Source organism: Erpetoichthys calabaricus, chromosome 9 (genome assembly GCF_900747795.2).
Source record: "Erpetoichthys calabaricus chromosome 9, fErpCal1.3, whole genome shotgun sequence".
Classification (NCBI taxonomy): Eukaryota; Metazoa; Chordata; class Cladistia; order Polypteriformes; family Polypteridae; genus Erpetoichthys; species Erpetoichthys calabaricus.
The window spans coordinates 173846846-173868751 of record NC_041402.2 but is presented as its reverse complement, the minus strand read 5'-3'; the positions used below and the strand labels follow the sequence as shown (position 1 = coordinate 173868751).

Here is a 21906-nt window from a genome sequence, read left to right as displayed (position 1 = left end):
GCTTATTTCTTTTTGCAAATATATAGTCTAACACAATTTAAAATAGTACATTTTATACATTTACTTCAACTCAGATTGCACAAAATGTACCCAATTTAAAGTGCTAATTTTGAATGCTGCCATAAAGAACCTACCTCTTTAGATCATATGTTCAGAAAATGTCTCACACGAACAGCTTATTAGAATAATTTTTTCTCTTCTGTTACAGATAGTTTTGAGTGTCTGATGGTGTTTGTCTATTCAATTAGCAATCTATTTTGGTATCTTATATTACACTGCTCACTCAACAACTTATCTTGCTCAGATGAAAGAACAGTAATCCACTTACATTAGCACTGTGGGTAAAATGTGTTCCTTTTTACTTTAAAATAAAAAAATCAACTACACTCTAAAGGGAACAGTTCAAAGTCTTTAGAACATGGTATGGCAGACACATAGTCTGCAGACTGCATTGGGTAGCAGCAGATTTTAATTGGAACTATCAAGAGATAGATTAGAGTGTAAACAGCAAGCAAATGTTGTAACCAGCAGATAGATGATCAAATACACAAGTTCAGAACATGAATCAAAAATATTTTTCAGAAAACTATGTGGATGGTTCAAAGATCAGGAAAGTCAAATGTAAACAGAGTCAAATCATCAGATGTTGATTGTAGCTGAGAAACAATGAAAAATATAACCAGGGAATGCAAAACTATAAATACAGAATGAACTAAGTTTTTTGAGGATTTATCCACAATCTTGGACAACTAGGAATTGCATGATGTTGACTTTTTTTTTTTACCAAGTGCTACACACTTCTGATTGACCTAGTAGATTTCTTGGTCTTCCAAAACCCTAGAAATACTTTAAAATGAAAATTAGGAGACCAAGCAATAGTCAAAACAAATTAAATAAAGTGCCAGATCATGACACTTAGTAGTGCTACTGTTAATTAAGCATGTCAGGCTAACCCTTAGTATTCCTTATTATCTATAACTGGATAACTAAAAAGATTACAATATGCAAGCTTCTACATCTTGCCTGAAGAAGGGGCCTGAGTTGCCTCGAAAGCTTGCATATTGTAATCTTTTTAGTTAGCCAATAAAAGGTGTCATTTTGCTTGGCTTTTCTCTACATTCATAATGGCTAACACGGTACAACACCCTAGTACTATAACTGGATAGAAATCTTATTTCTCTTTTTCCTCTCTGAAAAGAAGGGGAGAGGACATAAGACCAGAGCTTAAATACATGGTATGTTTGGTTGATTTATATGTAACCAAACAATAATAATAGTGATATATGTGGTTTTTAAGAAAACCTTGGCACTAAGGAGGAGGATCCAAGGTCTGACAAGGTCAGAAGTGACCTTAGCAATATAGTTGGTGCATGAGTAACACTGGACATCATCTGAAGAACACCATTTTTACTATAAATCATGATGTTGGCAGCAATGAAGATAATAATCATTTTGTTGCTGTGGTCTATGTATTTAATAACCTTTGCACTCACATAGCCTATTTATGTTATTTTTTTCATTTATAATACACAATACAAATGTTTTTTACATGTGCTTACTATTTTCTTACTATGTTATAAAAGTTGCTTTTCTGTTTTATTATTCATCAGTTGCCATTTGATTTGTGATAAGATAAGAAACACAGAGAAGGTCCTTTGTTTCTTGGATATCTAGAAAATGGGTAATTAAGCTAACTGCTGTGATCATCTGGGTGCAAACAGCATCAATAGTAACACAATTTGGAGAGCTTTCTCTAAACTAGGGATGTAGAAAAAAGCCAAGCAAAATGACACCTTTCATTGGCTAACTAAAAAGATTACAATATGCAAGCTTTCGAGGCAACTCAGGCCCCTTCTTCAGGCAAGATGTAAACTAAACTAGGGATTGAAGACAGAGGCAAAATGGAAGCAACCAAAGTTCAGAGGTATGCATTGACACAGATAATTTGCTGCAGTATAAAATAAACATGAGACTTGGCAGAAGATTAATTTTACTAAAGTAAATGACCAAAACATTTAGCCACAGCCAGATTAGAGTGGCTTAAGAAGTCAATGTTCTGTACTGAAAAAACTTGGAACATTTTTGCAAAGAACAATGTAAAAAATTGTTCACATGTGAAACCCTGGTAGAGACTGACCCTAAAAACTAATAGCTATAAATTATGTGAAAGGTAGAATATATTGATTAAATCACAGAGAGTGAATAATATTCATTCATTCACTTATTCATTTCCTCAATCTATTTTCCAGTAAATGGTCTGTGGGTGCCAGAACCTATCCTAGAAGCATCAGAGAAAAGGCAGGAACCAAGCATGGACAGGAGTCCATTGCAAAACACACAACAGTGATACATTAGCCAAACTGATTTATTTATTATTAATGATATGGCAACTACAAAATTATAAAAGTGTTTATTAATAGTTAAAAAAACTCACATATATTAAGGTTTCATACTGTAGCATAATAAAACAGCAAAAATCTCAACAAGGATAAATACTGTTTACAGCCACTGTAAATATGAACATGTCAGTTTGTATTGAGTGGAGTCATCTTGCGAGTTATTTAGACACAAGAAAAAATTCTCCAAATGCATTAAAGCAATTAACTACATGTGTGTGAAATATGAAGATAAAATCAAAATGAATAAGGGATTTATTTTATAATATCAAAAAAAACATTTTAGCTTCTTAATCTTATGTTATGAAATATATTTTATTGATCAGAACCCCTTACCATTACTGAACTTGTTGAGTGATGTGAACAGTCTGTACATCACACAGTTTCTGACACTTTGAAACCTTTCTATCTATCTGTACACCTGTCTTTAACCACTACATTTTACTCCATGTACTGAATTTCTTCTGTGAATCAGAGTTTGGTACTTTCAGACCACAAACATCAGATTAACAGTACTTTTTTTGCTACCAGTCAGAATATAAAATAAATCAACATCCTTAAACCTTAACTAATCAATGCAAACTAGGCTCTAGCAATTGATAAGCACATCAAGACTTGTCCAACACCACAGTGAATATGATCACATGAGAAAAAGAAATTGGATGTTAATTTTACTTTTAAATTGCCTTTACGTTTTGATTTATCCATGTGAAACTGAAAGAAAACTAAAATTCTTTCAAGACCATGGCAAACTTTTACACCTTTGTTTATCAGATCCTCATTTCAAAAGTAGAAAATGCTAAAGAAAAAGTTTGAGTATTGTATTTTCATAGGCACAGTAACTACTGATTAAAAGACTGGTAACAGAGAAAACCTGCATCCACTACAGCCCTCTTAAAGATAAAGAATTCATTGGTATAGAAAGTGATCCTGATCTAGCTTTTGTTAATTTGCTAAAAGCCATTGAAGGAAAGAATATTCTGACCCTGTACAACTAAATGTGAATGTAAAATACAAACACAGATGAAAAACAAAATTCACACAATTCTTTTAAAAACACTGTGGAGGCTTGCTACCTAGATTCTTTATATACTATAAACCCTTAGCCTTCGATATTGGTTTTAAGAGCAACACAGTCAACACCACAACGCAAAAAGGAAGCTCTTGACCGACCGTCTTTCACTGTGGAGAGAAAATCAAGGCCTGTTAGTTGATGGGAATAGAAAAGGCTGTGCAGCAAAGCATCGTCAGTATGTGTTTTATAGACATGAATACTGATCTACAATGGGCTTCACCATGCTGACAGGGGGAGAAATGGCGGGAGGGGGAATGGCTTACTTGGGAACAATCACAGGAAGTTGAAAATAAAAGAAATAAAAGAAACCAAAGCACTTGGACGACAATGTAACAGAGTTCGTAAAGAGAATTTGTTTTCTGGGAGAGCAATATTTAGCAAAAGCATGCATGGCATTTTGCACATGTAAAAGGCCTTTAAAGGGGAATCCATGGACAGAAACTTTGTCTTCACCAATGGCTGAGCTTGACAGTATTTTGGACTCCCATAAGCTGGCAAACAGCGGAGGTCCAAGTACAGTCAAAATACTCCATTTAAGTTTACAAGCTGAGATTTTACCAAAATGATTCCTTAAACTCCAATAGATGGTCCTTTTTAGCCATTCATCACACTGCTGTTTTCCACATCAACAAAGACAGCATATCAAGCCATGTCCTATTCCACCTTCACCACTTTGAGCAGCCATTTCCAATAGATACAGAAATTAATGATTATTAAATAATACAGTCAATCATAAGTACAGTATATGCATTTAATCAAAAAATATATTTATCTGTGCTTATGTTTGCAGGCCCACATTACTTTTTAAGGATGTTCAATGGAGAATGAGTATACACAAAGACGTTAAAACTGAGGAGTTATTTAAGGGTGAAGAGTAATGAACTTTAATATTTCCAAGGCTGAAAGAGTCAATGGGTAACAGCACTATTGCAGGATTCTGTTGTTTTTTCCATGCAATATTTTTGTCTTTTGAAGTCTGCCTTTCTACTGAAATGAAAAGACAGAAGTTAAACTGATTAACATGTTTTCCATCTTTTCATTTAAGTCCAATGACAGCAATGGCATCTAAATTTAATCAATTTAGTTTATGATCTATAGCTTCTTTCACAAAAACAGCATTTTTCCACTAAGAACCGTCTTGGAGAGCAAAAAAAATGTAAAAAAAAAAAATTCAGAGGATCAGTTTTTGTCTTAATATTTGTCATGTAATATCTTACATTTTTTATAAATTCCCTCTCTTTCTGTGTAACTTTCACGTTGGCCCTTCTCCATTTTCAAGAATGTGACAGAGCTATGTCAGATTATGTAAGTGACTCTGATCATGACAGGCTGTTGTATCTGCAGATTTTCTCTGCAACCACTCTCTAAATATTTACAGTAAGTTTAATTCATTCTTGTTTGCACTACCTGCTTAAATTACTAGAGTATAACTAACTGAGTCTAGGCTTAATTGTTTTGCATTCTGTTTGCCTCAGAAAACCAGACTTATACAGTATTACTAAAAGCAACCTCTTGTACAGGGCAACTAGTCATCCTTTCTTCTGGACACTCAGAATGGGTACAGTGAAGCTACTAAAATTAATTAATGGAAGGGTAGTGTAGCTGTACATTTTCATAGCTATCAATCTCTTAATGATTTCTGATCAAAACTGTCATCATCCAACTATGTTTGTCCCATTCATGAACTCCCATTTACATGAGAGGATATGCTGCAGAAAAGATTTAGTGTAACTAGGTTCACATTGCATAGGGAGTACTTCTTTCAGAAGTTATTCTTACTATATTCACAAGACATGAAATCTGCTCCACACTCTGCACAGACTGTGGAAAGCAACCATCTTCAGCTAGTCAAGCCAATAGAGAACTCAGTTATAATGAGTGACTAATTGAGTTTCTGAAATGGAGAATGTCTCTTCTCTATAGGGAATTAATTAAATTTGAGCTCTGCTTGGAGGCATCACACCTGATGTGCTGAAGTGGGTACAACTAATATTGCAGGCTTATTAACACCTTTACTTCCTTAAATGTCAATGGAATCCTGGATATCATCTATGCTCACCAAGTTTTAGAGAAGCTCAGTAGATGCCATTCTCACTACCTATGTAAGATCCTGATATGCCACCTACTCAGCTCAAGCAAAGCACTACAGAGGGTGATGAAATCATTGTATAATATTACCTCCAAACAGCTCCCTTCTCTTCAGGGCATATATAACATATCTTATATCAGAAAGAAGAATACTCCAACAAAAAATCATAATTTTGGTGTCTCTTACTCACTCTATGTTGTTTTTAGTGATGGACAAGAAAAAAAATTCATCTTATGGAGAATAAATTTCCTGATATAATGGGCTTGAATGGGGACCCTAACTGAACAAAAACAAACAATATCAAAAGCCCATGAAGTATTTTATTTTATGTCATACGTTTTATGGATAAATGTTTTATGCAAATGTTTTAAAAAGTATGTACTTTAAGGAAACTGTATTTCTTTTACTATTTTATGGCCACTGAACAATAAGCCAAAAGAATTTCATTTTAATAATAAAAAATGAACAGGTAGCACCCCTGGTCTACAGTTTAATTTTGAAAATACTTCAATATTGAATATGTTTCATGACTGGTTATGCAGGATCTTGATGTAAACAATTAAAGGATAAATTAAATTAAAGGAAAAATAAAAATTTGAATCAGCCAATTCTAATAACATTAAATCAATGATCAGTTTCACCCCTAGAAAAACATAGTGTGAAAACATTTTCAAGTGGAAATTATGCCTGATATTCATGTGTATCCAAGTTGTATCAATGACCAGATTGTCAATTCACTGTGCAGTTTTATAATCGCCCATTGAATAACCCTGAAGTGCTGAAGTTGTGGTTTACCACTATGAACATAAATGGAATGATGAGGTCAAACCTTAAGGTACTTTGTGTGTGCTGTAAACATTTTTCTTTAGTGGATTATCATATCATATAAAGTGAATCAGTACTTCTGAAATCTAAATCAAAGCAACGTCAGTGCCAGGAATATGGTAGCCAATGAACGATCTGTTACTGGGCAAGATGCTTACACAATGAATGATCTGGAAGCGGGAATGCAACTGAAAAGCTTGGTCTCATTTATGAGAGCTGCACTATCATGCACAACCAAAGTAGTTTATTTTACAATATTTTAACTAAAATATCTGTTTGGAACATGTTTGTATATGATTAGATACTTCACAGTTGGATAATGAAACATGAGGAATTTGAGACTTTCATGGAATTTTTTAGATTGTTTGCTGTTGCTCAAGTCTGTTCCCCATTCTAGCCCACTGCGTCAGAAACACAAGATTAAATTTTTTTTTGAGCAATCACTGCAAACAATGCAGGATGAGTAAAAGATACAAAAATTACAGCCAAACAGTGTTATGAAAGATCACAGCAATCTAGCATAGCTTTTCTACCTCCTCCATTCAGGAATATTAACACTCCTATCACCAGAGTTAGGGGCAGTTTCATTCATAGGCCATAAGGCTACTGAACAGCCACTCATACTGACAAGTGTATGAATGGTTCTTGCAGTTGTCATTATTATTTTAATATTGTCACCAGACTATCTGTGTGTCACATGAAAGTAAGAATTTCATTATACTGTAATATATACAAATGCCAATAAATCTGAACTTGAATTATAGTAAAGGTGAAGACAAGTAGCCAGTAATGGGCATATCTGAGAACCAGAAAAGAGTTATTTGAATGTTTGAACAGAATTCAGGTTTACTGAAAGTCTCTACATAAATAGTTGGCTTCTTTGAATTTCCTGACTAGAAAAGCTCTGATAATCAAGATGTTCTTTGTGACCTTATGCTCTGCTCCTTGTCCTTGCCTGACATTATCGTTGAAATGAGTACTGAAGGACATGTATAAAAACATATTTTTATAACACATATTTAGTGTGTTTCATTTATCTGTTTATGATATTTGGATGCATGATTTATTATTAAGTACTTTATGATGCATATTACAGGAATTAAAAGCATGATAGGTTTGTTAATGCAAGTGCAAAAGAATTATTTTGTTATTGTGACTTACAGGAATAAAAAAAGTAAACTAAATTAGTTTCTGAATAAGACACTGCTTGCTGTGAAAATGCATAGTCATTGTGGCACCCTGTGGGCTAAAATAAGTAACTCTGATGTACAGGACAAAAGTTGTAAAAGATCTTTAAACAAATAACGGATGAGCAGCCACATATGCAAATAAAATGTATACTGTAGATTAAAAATTAGTTAATTGCCATTCACACTTCCCAATTTTGTTTTGCAGGCTCTTAAGAAGAACAACTACAAAATAGGAAGATACAATTAAGAAAAGAAAGAAGTTTAATAGCCAGGTATATTCGTCTGGTAAAAACTTTGTTGCACTTTGAAAACCTGCAATGAATATGGCTCTCAAGTGCCAGACCTGAGTCATGTATTATACTGTATATATAAAATATGTTAAATGATAAGTTCAGTCAGTTCTTTCATAATAATTTGCCATGGGAAATTGTAGGACACAGTGCCCAGTCTTATGGTTTAAAATGGGGTCAATGGGGTATTGGTGATTACATGAAAACAAAAGCCTTAAAACTTAGTGAACATGTCCATTTGCAAACAAAGAATTTATTCTAGTATCGATCAAGTATTGATATTTATTTTATTGGGATTCTAATATTTTAAATGAAGTGTAGCTATGCTCTTCATCTTATTGTGTATCTCCCTCCATGGTAGCCAGGGGTGTGGTTTCTTGTTTTGTAAATGCTGTAGCTAGTATCATTTTGCAAGAATTTTGAGCACTAATGGAAAGATTGTTCACAAGATTTAGACAATTAATCTGTGACTGTATACCCACTCACACACGCAATCATATATATTCTCCCACCGCTAACTAATTTGGACTCACCAATTCACCTAATCTGTACGTTTTTAGAAGTGGAAGGAAACTTCATTCTATCTCTGGGAGTTAATTTATTTATGACTATATATATTTTTTTGTTTTTGTTTCATTTTATAATCTTGTATTGCACTAAATGGTATATTTAAATCAAATCAAATAAAGTCATATTTTATTTGCCATATCCAAATTATACATACAGCACAATATGTAGTGAAATGCTTAGTTGCTCAACTCCAAAGATTGTGCCTTTAAGAGGAATATAAAAGGACAAAGACAATAATATATAGCTTTATAAATAACAAAAATCATTATCAGAATTTTAAATATGTTATAAATAATAACTAAATAAATAACATAATAAAATGTCAGAGTGTAAACAATAGGACAAAGTATGTAGGGGCCTGTGCAACTACAGGTGCCACACTACATTTGTTTGATTAACTCATCCTCTGCTTGGGCTGGATGATCAACAGGGCCAGCCTGTGGCATTGTATTGCACAGAACAAAGTTCTCAGGCATATTTTTTGTGAATTAAAAATTAGTTTTATTTGTATTGTAAACTGTTTCCCTACACTACACTATAAAAATCCCATTATCCCTTTCTACATTTTTCTGGTGCTGACCCTGACTTCAGGGCATTGGTATTATCATGAGGAGATCAATAGAAACTGATAATCTTGGTGTTTATGTATAAACAGTTAATATTTATTTTATTTTCAAATCTTTTCAAAGCATTGTACCCTAAAAGAAATGTGGTTCTAAACAGCTTGCCTGCATGGTTTTGTGCTATTGTACTTTCTTATTTGCATAAAAATTCCACTCACAATGGCTGCTGTTAACTTACAAGTGGACAGGAACACATTCTTACTTCATGCAAGAAGTGCCAAGAATCTGTGATAAAATTTATTACTACTGGTTTTCTTAAGTTATTATAAAATACTGTACCTCAGAAAAGAATAGAGCATGTTTTCTAAAAAAGTTTACTGTTTCAAAATGGATGCATTCTTTTGGTTGGATTCTACTGTATTCAAATTTGCACCAATGCCCATAGACCTCAAAACAGGCACAGGAACTTTGAAATAACTAACAATTACATAGATTCTTGTGAAAAGTAAGTAAACCTCATGGAATGTTATTTATTTACTTGTTTATTTATTTATTTTATTTTTTTATATATCTGGACATATCAAGATTTGATCTTCATTGAAACAGTACCTGTAGAGATAGGTTCTATGCTATAACAAACACCATGCCACATTTAAATTTTGAAGACCACTGTATAATTAAATAAACATAAATGCAACTTATGCATGCGGAAAAAGTAAGTTCATATGTACATTTATCACTACCTTGTGTATCTAAAATTATAATCGGGTGAAAATGATTAGAACATCACTATAGAGGATCTTGGGGGAACCTGTCTTATTTAAACTTCAGACAATCAGTCTGGTTTGCACTTTGTTGTTGAAGTGTGTGTTACCACCATGCTTAGATCCTTAGAGCTCTCTATGGAATTCAGAAAGAAGGTTATACAGTGGTGTGAAAAACTATTTGCCCCCTTCCTGATTTCTTATTCTTTTGCATGTTTGTCACACAAAATGTTTCTGATCATCAAACACATTTAACCATTAGTCAAATATAACACAAGTAAACACAAAATGCAGTTTTTAAATGATGGTTTTTATTATTTAGGGAGAAAAAAAATCCAAACCTACATGGCCCTGTGTGAAAAAGTAATTGCCCCCTTGTTAAAAAATAACCTAACTGTGGTGTATCACACCTGAGTTCAATTTCCGTAGCCACCCCCAGGCCTGATTACTGCCACACCTGTTTCAATCAAGAAATCACTTAAATAGGAGCTGCCTGACACAGAGAAGTAGACCAAAAGCACCTCAAAAGCTAGACATCATGCCAAGATCCAAAGAAATTCAGGAACAAATGAGAACAGAAGTAATTGAGATCTATCAGTCTGGTAAAGGTTATAAAGCCATTTCTAAAGCTTTGGGACTCCAGCGAACCACAGTGAGAGCCATTATCCACAAATGGCAAAAACATGGAACAGTGGTGAACCTTCCCAGGAGTGGCCGGCCGACCAAAATTACCCCAAGAGCGCAGAGACGACTCATCCGAGAGGTCACAAAAGACCCCAGGACAACGTCTAAAGAACTGCAGGCCTTACTTGCCTCAATTAAGGTCAGTGTTCACGACTCCACCATAAGAAAGAGACTGGGCAAAAACGGCCTGCATGGCAGATGTCCAAGACGCAAACCACTGTTAAGCAAAAAGAACATTAGGGCTCGTCTCAATTTTGCTAAGAAACATCTCAATGATTGCCAAGACTTTTGGGAAAATACCTTGTGGACTGATGAGACAAAAGTTGAACTTTTTGGAAGGCAAATGTCCCGTTACATCTGGCGTAAAAGGAACACAGCATTTCAGAAAAAGAACATCATACCAACAGTAAAATATGGTGGTGGTAGTGTGATGGTCTGGGGTTGTTTTGCTGCTTCAGGACCTGGAAGGCTTGCTGTGATAGATGGAACCATGAATTCTACTGTCTACCAAAAAATCCTGAAGGAGAATGTCCGGCCATCTGTTCGTCAACTCAAGCTGAAGCGATCTTGGGTGCTGCAACAGGACAATGACCCAAAACACACCAGCAAATCCACCTCTGAATGGCTGAAGAAAAACAAAATGAAGACTTTGGAGTGGCCTAGTCAAAGTCCTGACCTGAATCCAATTGAGATGCTATGGCATGACCTTAAAAAGGCGGTTCATGCTAGAAAACCCTCAAATAAAGCTGAATTACAACAATTTTGCAAAGATGAGTGGGCCAAAATTCCTCCAGAGCGCTGTAATAGACTCATTGCAAGTTATCGCAAACGCTTGATTGCATTTATTGCTGCTAAGGGTGGCCCAACCAGTTATTAGGTTCAGGGGGCAATTACTTTTTCACACAGGGCCATGTAGGTTTGGATTTTTTTTTCTCCCTAAATAATAAAAACCACCATTTACAAACTGCATTTTGTGTTTACTTGTGTTATATTTGACTAATGGTTAAATGTGTTTGATGATCAGAAACATTTTGTGTGACAAACATGCAAAAGAATAAGAAATCAGGAAGGGGGCAAATAGTTTTTCACACCACTGTAGATGCCAATGAATCTAGGAAGGGATTTAAAAAGATCTCCAAACAACTGGAATTCAGCAATTTCACTGTCCAGAAGATCATTTACAAGTGGAGAAGATTTCAGTCATCTGTCAACTTGTCAAGACCAGGTAATCCCTGCAAGTTCAGCCCGACAGTACAATGCAACATGATGAAAAAAGTCTCCAAGAATCCCAGAATTTGATCAGGAAACCTACATATAGCTCTTGCCACGGCTGATGTCAAAGATGTGCCAGGAGGAAACCTTTTCTGTCCAGACAGACAGACAGACAGACAGACAGACAGACAGACAGACAGACAGACAGACAGACAGACAGACAGACAGACAGACAGACAGATAGATAGATAGATAGATAGATAGATAGATAGATAGATAGATAGATAGATAGATAGATAGATAGATAGATAGATAGAACTTTATTTGTCCCAAGGGGAAATTTGGCTTTTTACAGAAGCACTTTAAATAAATAAATGCATACAGTAAACAAGAAGACAAATAAGTAAGTAAATAAAAATACACACACGCTTTGGTGTGAACACAGAATGGAATGACTATAAAGCAAGAAAAAAAAAAAAAAAAAAAAAGGAAAGTTCCGACTTGGCTGTCACAGTCCCAGCGAGATGTTATGCAGATGTATTGCTATTTGTATAAAGGAGCCCCAGTAGTGTTTCTTGACACACTACTGAATAATTCTTTGGCTGAAACTACTCAGTTTTAGTGTATCACAGAGAAGATGTGCAGCATTGATCATAATGGCACTCAGTTTTGTTTTAATTCTCTAATTTGCTACTTCCTTCAGTGGGTCCAGAGTACATCCTATGACTGAGCTTGCCCTTTAAATAGCCAACTGATTCGGTGGGTGTCTGTTGAAGTGATGTTACTAACCCAACACACCACAGCTTAGAAAATCACACTGGCCATCACAGAGTTATAGAAGATGTGAAGGATGTTACTTCCCACATTAAAGGAACAGAGACTCCTAAGGAAAAAGAGTCTACTCTGCCCTTTCTTGTATGGTTCCTCTGTGCTCTGAGACCAGTTCAACCTGTCATTAATGTGGACCCCCAAATATCAGTAGGAGTGGACCATCTTTCCACTAACTCCCTGAATAGTGACCAGACATGGAAACGCTTTGGCGTGGAGAAAGTCAATAACCAGTTCCTTGGTTTTGCTGATGTTAAGGTTCAGACAAGAAACAAACTTTTCCACTTGAGTCCTATACTCTGTCTCATCTCAAAGAACATCACACAAGACTAAAGTTTGCCCATGAACACCTTAGAAAGAACAGGACTTCTGGAACCATGTGCTCTGGTTAGATGCTGAAAAAAAGAGTTATTTAGCTATAGTACCAGAAGACATGTTTGGCAAAAACCAAAGACAGCATTTCACTAGAATGACACTATTTCACCTAATAAAAATTGTAAGGAATGGCAGTAAAAATGTTATGGCTTGGGGCTGATTTGCTGCATCAGCGCCTGGGCAACTCACCATCATAGAATCCATTATGAATTCTAGAGGATAATGTGAGACCACCTGTCAGAAGATTGAAGTTCACCTGAAAGTAGACCTTGCAGCATGACATTGGCCCTAAATAAACCAGTAAATCTACAATGGAATAGCTGAAAAAAAGAGAAATAGTGGGTTCTGGAATGGCCAAGTCAAAGCATGGATCTGAATCCCATTAGTATGCAGTGGGGCATTTGAAATGGGTTGTGCATGCAAGACACCCCATCACAGCTAAAAGAATTCTGCTTTCTTCCAGTTGATGTTAAAGACTTGCAGATGGGTACAGAAAACACATAATTGTGGGGGAAATACCAGCTATTAAGTGAAAGGTGGACTTTTTCAATATATGGTTTAAATGAAGATCAAATCTTGGCAGGCCCACTTACTGTATACAAAAAAAGAAAACAAATAATTAATGGGGAGTAGTTAATTTTTCACGACTGTATATATAGACATAAATATTATATACACAGTATACAGTATTTATTCTATATATATATATATATATAATGTATATATAAATAAAGGAATATATATATAGTATTTACTAAAGACTGCAATTATTTCTGCTGTTGCTCTCTAAAGTAGAAAATGTAACTGATAGTTCCCTATCATTCACCAGTTTAGCATACAGCCTGTTTGCTATCAAAGTCCTTTTACAGTGAACAAAAGGAGTACGTTTTAAGTACATCAGTTCATGAAAAGCAAAAGTTCAGTGTTATTAAAAGGCAGGCAAATTTAGTTTCTAATGTTTAGCTGCAGCATGCTTTCACTTTTGATGTTTTATAATTACAATTTTACTGTGTATGTATCATTGGCTTGTGATTATCACATTTAAAGATATTTAACAATTATATAATATTTATATTGTAATAATGTCACTTTTTGATATCTGTCTACACATCTTTTACAGGTTTTCTTGATTTTTATCCTTTTAGTCTTTAAGTTTTACTTATGCATTTTTATGGCATTGCTTTGAGGCTGTAGCATCGTAGCTTGCTGCTAAAGCATCTTTGCTTCTACAGTGAAAAGGTGGTTTGCTACTTTCTGTCTTTCACCATCCTTATTTTTGAAATGATATAATACACAACCCATCACTTACTGTATCTAGAAAAATTAGCAGTGGGTTGAAGAATATCATAGACATTATTTTCCAACAAACTCTTAAAAGTCAATGTGGTTAAATAATTTATTTTCAAGCTATTAAGAAACATCCATGTCTTCTGTTTTGTCTAAAATTCTGTGTGGTTAAAACAATTTCTTTATCCCCGATTTCCTTGATTATTGCTGATTTGTGGCACTGAATGCACTGAATGTTTCAGGTGTTTAATCAAACCTAATGTTAGATAAAGAGCAAGTTATATATTAAGTAACAGATTTTTACATTTATTTCATTTACTGAATGAACAAAATTGTGCAACATCCACTGGCACTGGGTGAAAAAATAATATGCCCCCCCCCCCCCCCCACCTAAATCAAATAAAGAGGTAAGTAGTCAGCTGAATTAAAACAGGCTATGCTTAATTACAGTCAGTCCTGTTCAATACAAGCTTCACTTATTTTGACCTTTACCATCTGAGTCAAGTGCCCTGCACAAAAATTCAGTAAGTTCATAATACCATGATCAAAGCAAAAAACAAATCAGAAAAAATAAACTGTTAACATTTATCCCTCTAAAATTGCTACAAAACCATTTCTAAGGCTCTGGGAAAGTACTTGAAAAAGTTGTGAAAAACACAGTGGAAAATCAAGTCAAAGAAGATCATAAAAATTCAAGGAATTATAGACTTCATTTTCCTCAACACAGCTCAGTGGTCATGTCTCTAAAGACAGAAAGAATATCAAAAATGGGTTTATATAATGCACTTGACGATCCCCAGTTCTTTTGAGAAAATGTTTTACAGACAGATGAGACAAAGCAGAACTTTTTAGGTTCCATTGTGTCTGTCATTAATCAAACACAGGATTCTACAGTAAGAAAATTATACCAGCAGTCAAACATACTGGCGGTAGTGTGATGGTGTAGAGATACTTTGCTGGCTCAGAATCTGGATAACTTACACTAATTCTGGTATTTCTCATAAAATCCATAAAGAGGAAATATGGATACTTGTCAATGAGATGAAGATGAAGCATAATTGGGTCATAAAATAGACAAATACCAAACTCAAAATCAAGTTCACAGCAGAACAACCTGAAAAGAAGCAAAATCAAAGTATTGGACCATCAAAGTTAAGACCTAAAACCAATTCAGATGTGGTGGCATGACCTTAAACAAATAGTTAATTCTCAAACGCCAACCAATATTTCTGAATTAAAGAGGCTCTGCCAGGGAAGGGTGGCTGAAATTCCTCCACAGCCATGTAAAAGACAGGCATTATAGTTTAAGGAAAGATTTTACGTACAAGGGAACAATACTTAATACAGTGCCAGATGTTAATGTATAACTTTGTTCATTCAACAAATAAGAAAAATAAAATTATATTTTTGTTCACTTGGGCATCCTTGATCTAATATTAAGTTTTGGTTGAAGAACCAAAAACACTTAGTTTCAAAAACCGTGATAATAGAGAAAATAACTGGGGGAATGCTCTTTCACAGTATTGTAAATAATTAATAATTCTTTATGGCTAGCGATTGGAATTAGCAGTTTTACTAAATTGATGGATTTTTTTTTTTTGATACAATATTTGTAGGGAACTACAGCTTTTGGTATCATAAAAGAAGAGTGCTCATATATCATACTGGATATAAAAAATATAATTCGACATTGAAATCATGCAACTGGCCAAATAAAATGAAGGATGAAAAATGCAGGGGGGCAGTTGGCATCCTCTACCTGACAGGCACTGCAAACACATTTTTTAGCTGTTGTGAAGGCATAAATTCAAGTTGAGAATATAGTTCTACAAACTGATTTTCAAATGTGCCCTTAAAGAAATGAAGTAGTACCCTGATAAAATACACTCCTGTTCTTTAGTCCATTTTCCCAAGACAAAGCTCATTTTCCTGTTGGTATTACTGTAAAACTAACCTAACATGCTTAGAAACATACTTTTCATTATGCTACAAGCATTTTACTCTTTGAAATGCCCAGGTCATCTTATAACTGTCAGCATTACCTGGAGTATCAGTGCACAATTAAAGCCATCAGAGCTGGTATTCCCCTTTAAAGGAAGATGTGATTTAAAGCCCCACCTGCTGACCCCCCCTTTCAGACATGGATCCAACCCTTACCTATTGAGGTGTGGAGGATCTGGTCACAACAACGCGGCCCAGATAGCTGAGATCAATCAAAAACAAAGCAGTTAAGGGCTACAGGAGTTATTACATTGATGAGTTGCCTTAATTAAGCAGATGAAGACATTGTGACTGAGAAGTGACAAGTTTTTTTTTCTTTAGTCTCCCCATCAGCTTTTCTTTTATTGTCCTGGGGACTGTTTCTCTTACGTAAAAAGAAAAATGAAGGAGTTAATGAAGGAATTAACTGTTCACCACACAAAACACTCTATATATAGTGTGTTTAATATACTTAAATATATACAGTGTACATATATATATATAAATATATATATATACAATTATATTTATACTGTATATACATACACAAACTATATATTGTATATACAATTCATATATTGTATGTATATATGTGTATATACACACTATATATGTATGTGTGTGTGTGTGAGTGTACACAGTGTCATATTTAGAAATACACAGTAAAATGTAAGAAAAGGCGAGAAAGGAACAGTAAATAGTTAATTACATTCAAAGATAATGGGAACTAAGTGAACTACAATTATATATACCCAGCTGAAATTATTTTTATAATACAAAAGTTTGTAAAAGTGCAAAACAAACCTTCAGAGTAATATAAGGAATAATTCACAAATGTTTACCATAGACATATTTTGAAGGATGGTATTGTAGAGCACATTTCATTTGCTGAGATTTCACAGCTTCCTGTCATAAATCACCTTATACAGTTAAATGCCCCTTTTATTTATTGCATGCTCTACAAAAAAAGAAATCTGTAGATTTTAAGGCTGCTGAAAATAATTTAGTGTGCACTTTATTTATTTTAATTAAACATAAATACCATGTTGACTAAAAAGTGCTTAAAAATATCCGAAACTAACTAAACAAACCTTTTTTAGGAAAAAAATATAAAGTATTGCATCACAGTTCTTTTGGAGCTGGGTATTTATTTGTTTATCTGTTAAGCTGATTTTTTCACATTTTGCTAATTTTATGTTACACAATTCTCACCTTTTAATTTAAGTTTTGCTAAATGACACACACACACATACTTAGATAAAATTTTATGTTATATGAGAAACTTAATAGTTGTCTCTGACAGAAAGTATAATGCTTTGAAATGCTTTGTTTTTCTTTATACAAACCAGTAAGTAGTAGCATTAGCATTAAAAGTAAAACTAAATTTCATGCAAGACTATGCTAAACAACATATACTTTCACTTGAAAACTGCTATGTTTAACCATGGGTGCATATGTGTATATAAAGCTATATAATAACAGGTTTGCACAGGTATATAGTATATCTAAGTGCATGTAATGTATGAAGGGAGATATTATACGTAGAATTACTGTTTCATTTGTAGTATGTGTACTATAATGTTTTGTGAAATAATACATAGTCATGCTTATTTATTATTTTTGCAGGGAAAGGAGTAAAACCAGTTCTGTTTTTTTTTTTTTTTTTGTTTTTGTTGATTTTATTTAAAGAAGAACATTCCACACAATACAATATGTTCTTTCTAGTAACAGTCAGAAGCAAATAGGGGTTAGGTTTATAAACGTTTAAGTAGCTATAATTGTTCTTATTTAGCTGATTTTAAGTACAGAGAAGGAAAGGAAGACAATATATTAATTTTTGGACTACCATTTAAAAGATTACTTTCGAGAGGTGTGTGATGCCTTCTGATAACAAACATAAGCTTACCAATGTGTGAATGTGTATGTACTATATGTCTATACAGTCATATGAAAATGTTTGGGAACCCCTCTCAGCCTGCATAATAATTGACTCTCCTTTCAACAAAAAAGATAAAAGTGGTATGTCTTTCATTTCCTAGGAACATCTGAGTACTGGGGTGTTTTCCGAACAAAGATTTTTAATGAAGCAGTATTTAGTTGTATGAAATTAAATCAAATGTGAAAAACTGTCTGTGCACAAATGTGGGTCCCCTTGTCATTTGCTGATTTGAATGCATGTCACTGCTCAATGCTGATTACTTGCAACACCAAATTGGTTGGATTAGCTCGTTAAGCCTTGAACTTCATAGACAGGTGTGTCCAATCATGAGATATAAAGGTATTTAAGGTGGTCAATTGCAAGTTGTGCTTCCCTTTGACTCTCCTCTGAAGAGTGACAGCATGGGATCCTCAAAGGAACTCTCAAAAGATCTGAAAACAAAGATTGTTGAGTATCATGGTTTAGGGGAAGGCTACAAAAAGCCACCTCAGAGGTTTAAACTGTCAGTTTCAACTGTAAGGAATGTAATCAGGAAATGGAAGGCCACAGGCACAGTTGCTGTTAAACCCAGCAGGTCTGGCAGGCCAAGAAAAATACAGGAGCAGCATATGCACAGGATTGTGAGAATGGTTATAGACAACGCACAGATCACCTCCAAAGACCTGCAAGAACATCTTGCTGCAGATGGTGTATCTGTACATCGTTCTACAATTCAGCGCAATTTGCACAAAGAACATCTGCATGGCAGGGTGATGAGAAAGAAGCCCTTTCTGCACTCGCACCACAAACAGAGTCACTTGTTGTATGCAAATGCTCATTTTGAGAACCCAGATTCATTTTGGAACAAAGTGCTTTGGACTGATGAGACAAAAATGGAGTTATTTGGCCATAACAAAAAGCGCTTTGCATGGTGGAAGAAGAACACCGCATTCCAAGAAAAACACTTACTTCCTACTGTCAAATTTGGTGGAGGGTCCATCATGCTGTGGGGCTGTGTGGCTAGTTCAGGGACTGGGGCCCTTGTTAGAGTCAAGGGTTAGATGAATTCAACCCAATATCAACTGATTCTTCAGGATAATGTTCAAGCATCAGTCACAAAGTTGAAGTTACGCAGAGGTTGGATATTCCAACAAGACAATGACCCAAAACACAGTTCGAAATCTACAAAGGCATTCATGCAGAGGGAGAAGTACAATGTTCTGGAATGGATGTCACAGTCCCCTGACTTGAATATCATCGAAAAGCTATGGGATGATTTGAAGCAGGCTGTCCATCAAACTGAACTGAACTGGAGAGATTTTGTATGGAAGAATGGTCAAAAATACTTCCATCCAGAATCCAGACACTCATCAAAGGCTATAGGAGGCTCAACTAAGTATTGATGTAATATCTCGGTTGGGGTGCCCAAATTTAAGCAACTGTCTAATTTTGTTATGATGCATATTGCATATTTTCTGTTAATCCAATAAACAATGTCACTGCTGGAATACTACTGTTTCCATAAGGCATGTCATATATGAAAATGAAGTTGCTACTTTGAAAGCTCAGCCAATGATAAACAAAAATCTAAAGAATTAAGAGGGGTTCCCAAACTTTTTCATATGACTATATATCTACAATATGTTTGCATATGAATGCAAGGTTACAGAAAGGTTTGCAAATTTAATAAAAACTTAAATATTGAATTTCTCCTTCATATAAGTATTTTGACCTTTTGCTATCACACTCCAGAATTTGGTCAGGTGTATCCTGTTCACTTTAATTCTCCTTGAGATGGGTCTAAAACTTTATCAGAATTCATCTATGGCAAGCTTAATTTAATGGTCATCGTTTAGAAAGGTACACACCTGTGCGTGTAAGGTCCCAAATTTCACACTTCATGTCAGGATAAAAACCAAGCTATGAAGTCCAAGTAACTCAATGTAGACCTCTACAATAAAACTATAGTGAGGCATAGATCAGAACAAGGGTTTAAAACCATTTCTAAAGCTTTAATTGTTTCCAGGAGCACAGTGGTCTCAATAACTGTGACAAGAAAGAAGTTTGCAGCCACAGGGACTCATCCCAGAGTCATCCACAATGAGTAACTGGGCAAGAAGGGCCTTGGTCATGGAGGTCATAAAGAACCCAATGGTGACTTCAGCACAGCTTCTGAAGTCCTCTGCTGAGTAGGACAACCATCTCAGCATCCCTCCATTAATCTGCTATTTATGGAAAAAGATTCTGTGGCCTGATGAGACAAAAATGTTGAACTCTTTGGAAAGACCTCTAACTCTATGTCTGCTAAAGACCAGACACTGCTCATCATCTGCCTAATACATTGCCTACGGTGAAGCATGGTGGTGGGAACGTCATGGTATATGGGAGCTTCTGAGTGGCAGGGACAATGATTCTGGTCAGAATTGAGGAAAGGATGAAGGCAGCCAAATACAGAAAAGTCCTTGAAGAAAACCTGTTCCAGAGTGCATGTGACCCCAGACTGGGGTGATGGTTTACCTTTCAGCATGACAATGACCCAAAGCATACAGCCAAGACAATAGTGGAGTGATTTCAGGACAAGACTCTTGAGTTGTTCACCCAAAATCCAGGCTTAAATCCCATGGAACATCTGTGGAGAGACCTAAAGATGGTAGTTTTAAGATGATTCCCATTCTATCCAATGGAGCTTTGAATGATCTTCTATTAAGAACAGGATAAACTGCCCAAATCCAAGTTTGCAAAAACTGATTGAGACTTACCAAGTAGACTCAAAACTGTAATTGCCAAAGAGGCTTATACAAAGGACAGAGTTAAGGCTCTGAAACCTTACATAAATAAAAGTTTTCAGTTTATAATTTTTAAGATTTTGCAAACCTTTCTGAAGACACGTGTTCACTTTGTCATTATGGGTTATTGAGTGTAGACTGATGGGCAAAACTAGCAAATTTATTCATTTAAAAAGAAATGTTGAATGTGAAAGCTCCGGAATACTTTCTGAATTATATATATCAGTATATATATATATATATATATATATATATATATATATATATATATATATATATATATATATATATATATATATATGTGTGTGTGTGTGTGTGTGTGTTAGGTATTGGTGATTCTACATTGACATTGGTTCTTTGTGAGTATGTGAATGTGTATATGTCAGTAAGCCCTGCAATGGACTGGCACACAATTCTGGGCTGGTTCCTTCCTCATGCCCAAAGCTGGAATAGCTTCTGTCCTACAATGACCTTAAATAGGGTTAAGTAGTTTAAAAATGTTAAGTTGTAAGAAAATACAGTGCTGTTTTGCAGTTATAGCCAATTGTTAAATGGTGGATCAGTGGTTGGCACTGACACCTCACATTACCTACATACATGGATTAATTACTGTCAAATCAATAAGTTTAGTTTGCATGTTCATACAAAATCCACTTATTTTCTTTTGGGTACTGTGATTCTTTACCCATATCCCAAAATCATGTGGGTTAAATGGAATGGTGAATATAAATTTGCCTGGTATAAGTGAGTGAGGAAATGGTTGTACTGCAATGAAGTGGTGCTCCTGCCTAACTTAAAATTAAAACAACTTAAATTGCCTTTTAACTTCATGTAATATATGATGTGCTCTATATAACTTTATTGTGCATCCCTATAAAAAGTTAACTTCTGCTATGGATGGATATATATTTATTTATTTATATATTTTATTTTTTGTATTCTGGAAAGTCATTTACTGTACCTGTTAAATCCAGTTAAAGTATCATTAATAGTCAGAGCCAAGGTAGGAACCAACCCAGAATATATATATATATATATTATATATATATATATATATTATATATATATATATTT

General features: G+C 34.7%; 1 protein-coding gene across 6 annotated transcripts in view; it reads right to left on the bottom strand.

Annotated features, from left to right (window-relative positions):
• igsf9ba (immunoglobulin superfamily, member 9Ba) overlaps positions 1 to 21906 on the bottom strand; it is a 288098-nt gene that overhangs the window by 20649 nt on the left and 245543 nt on the right. The window lies entirely within an intron of this gene.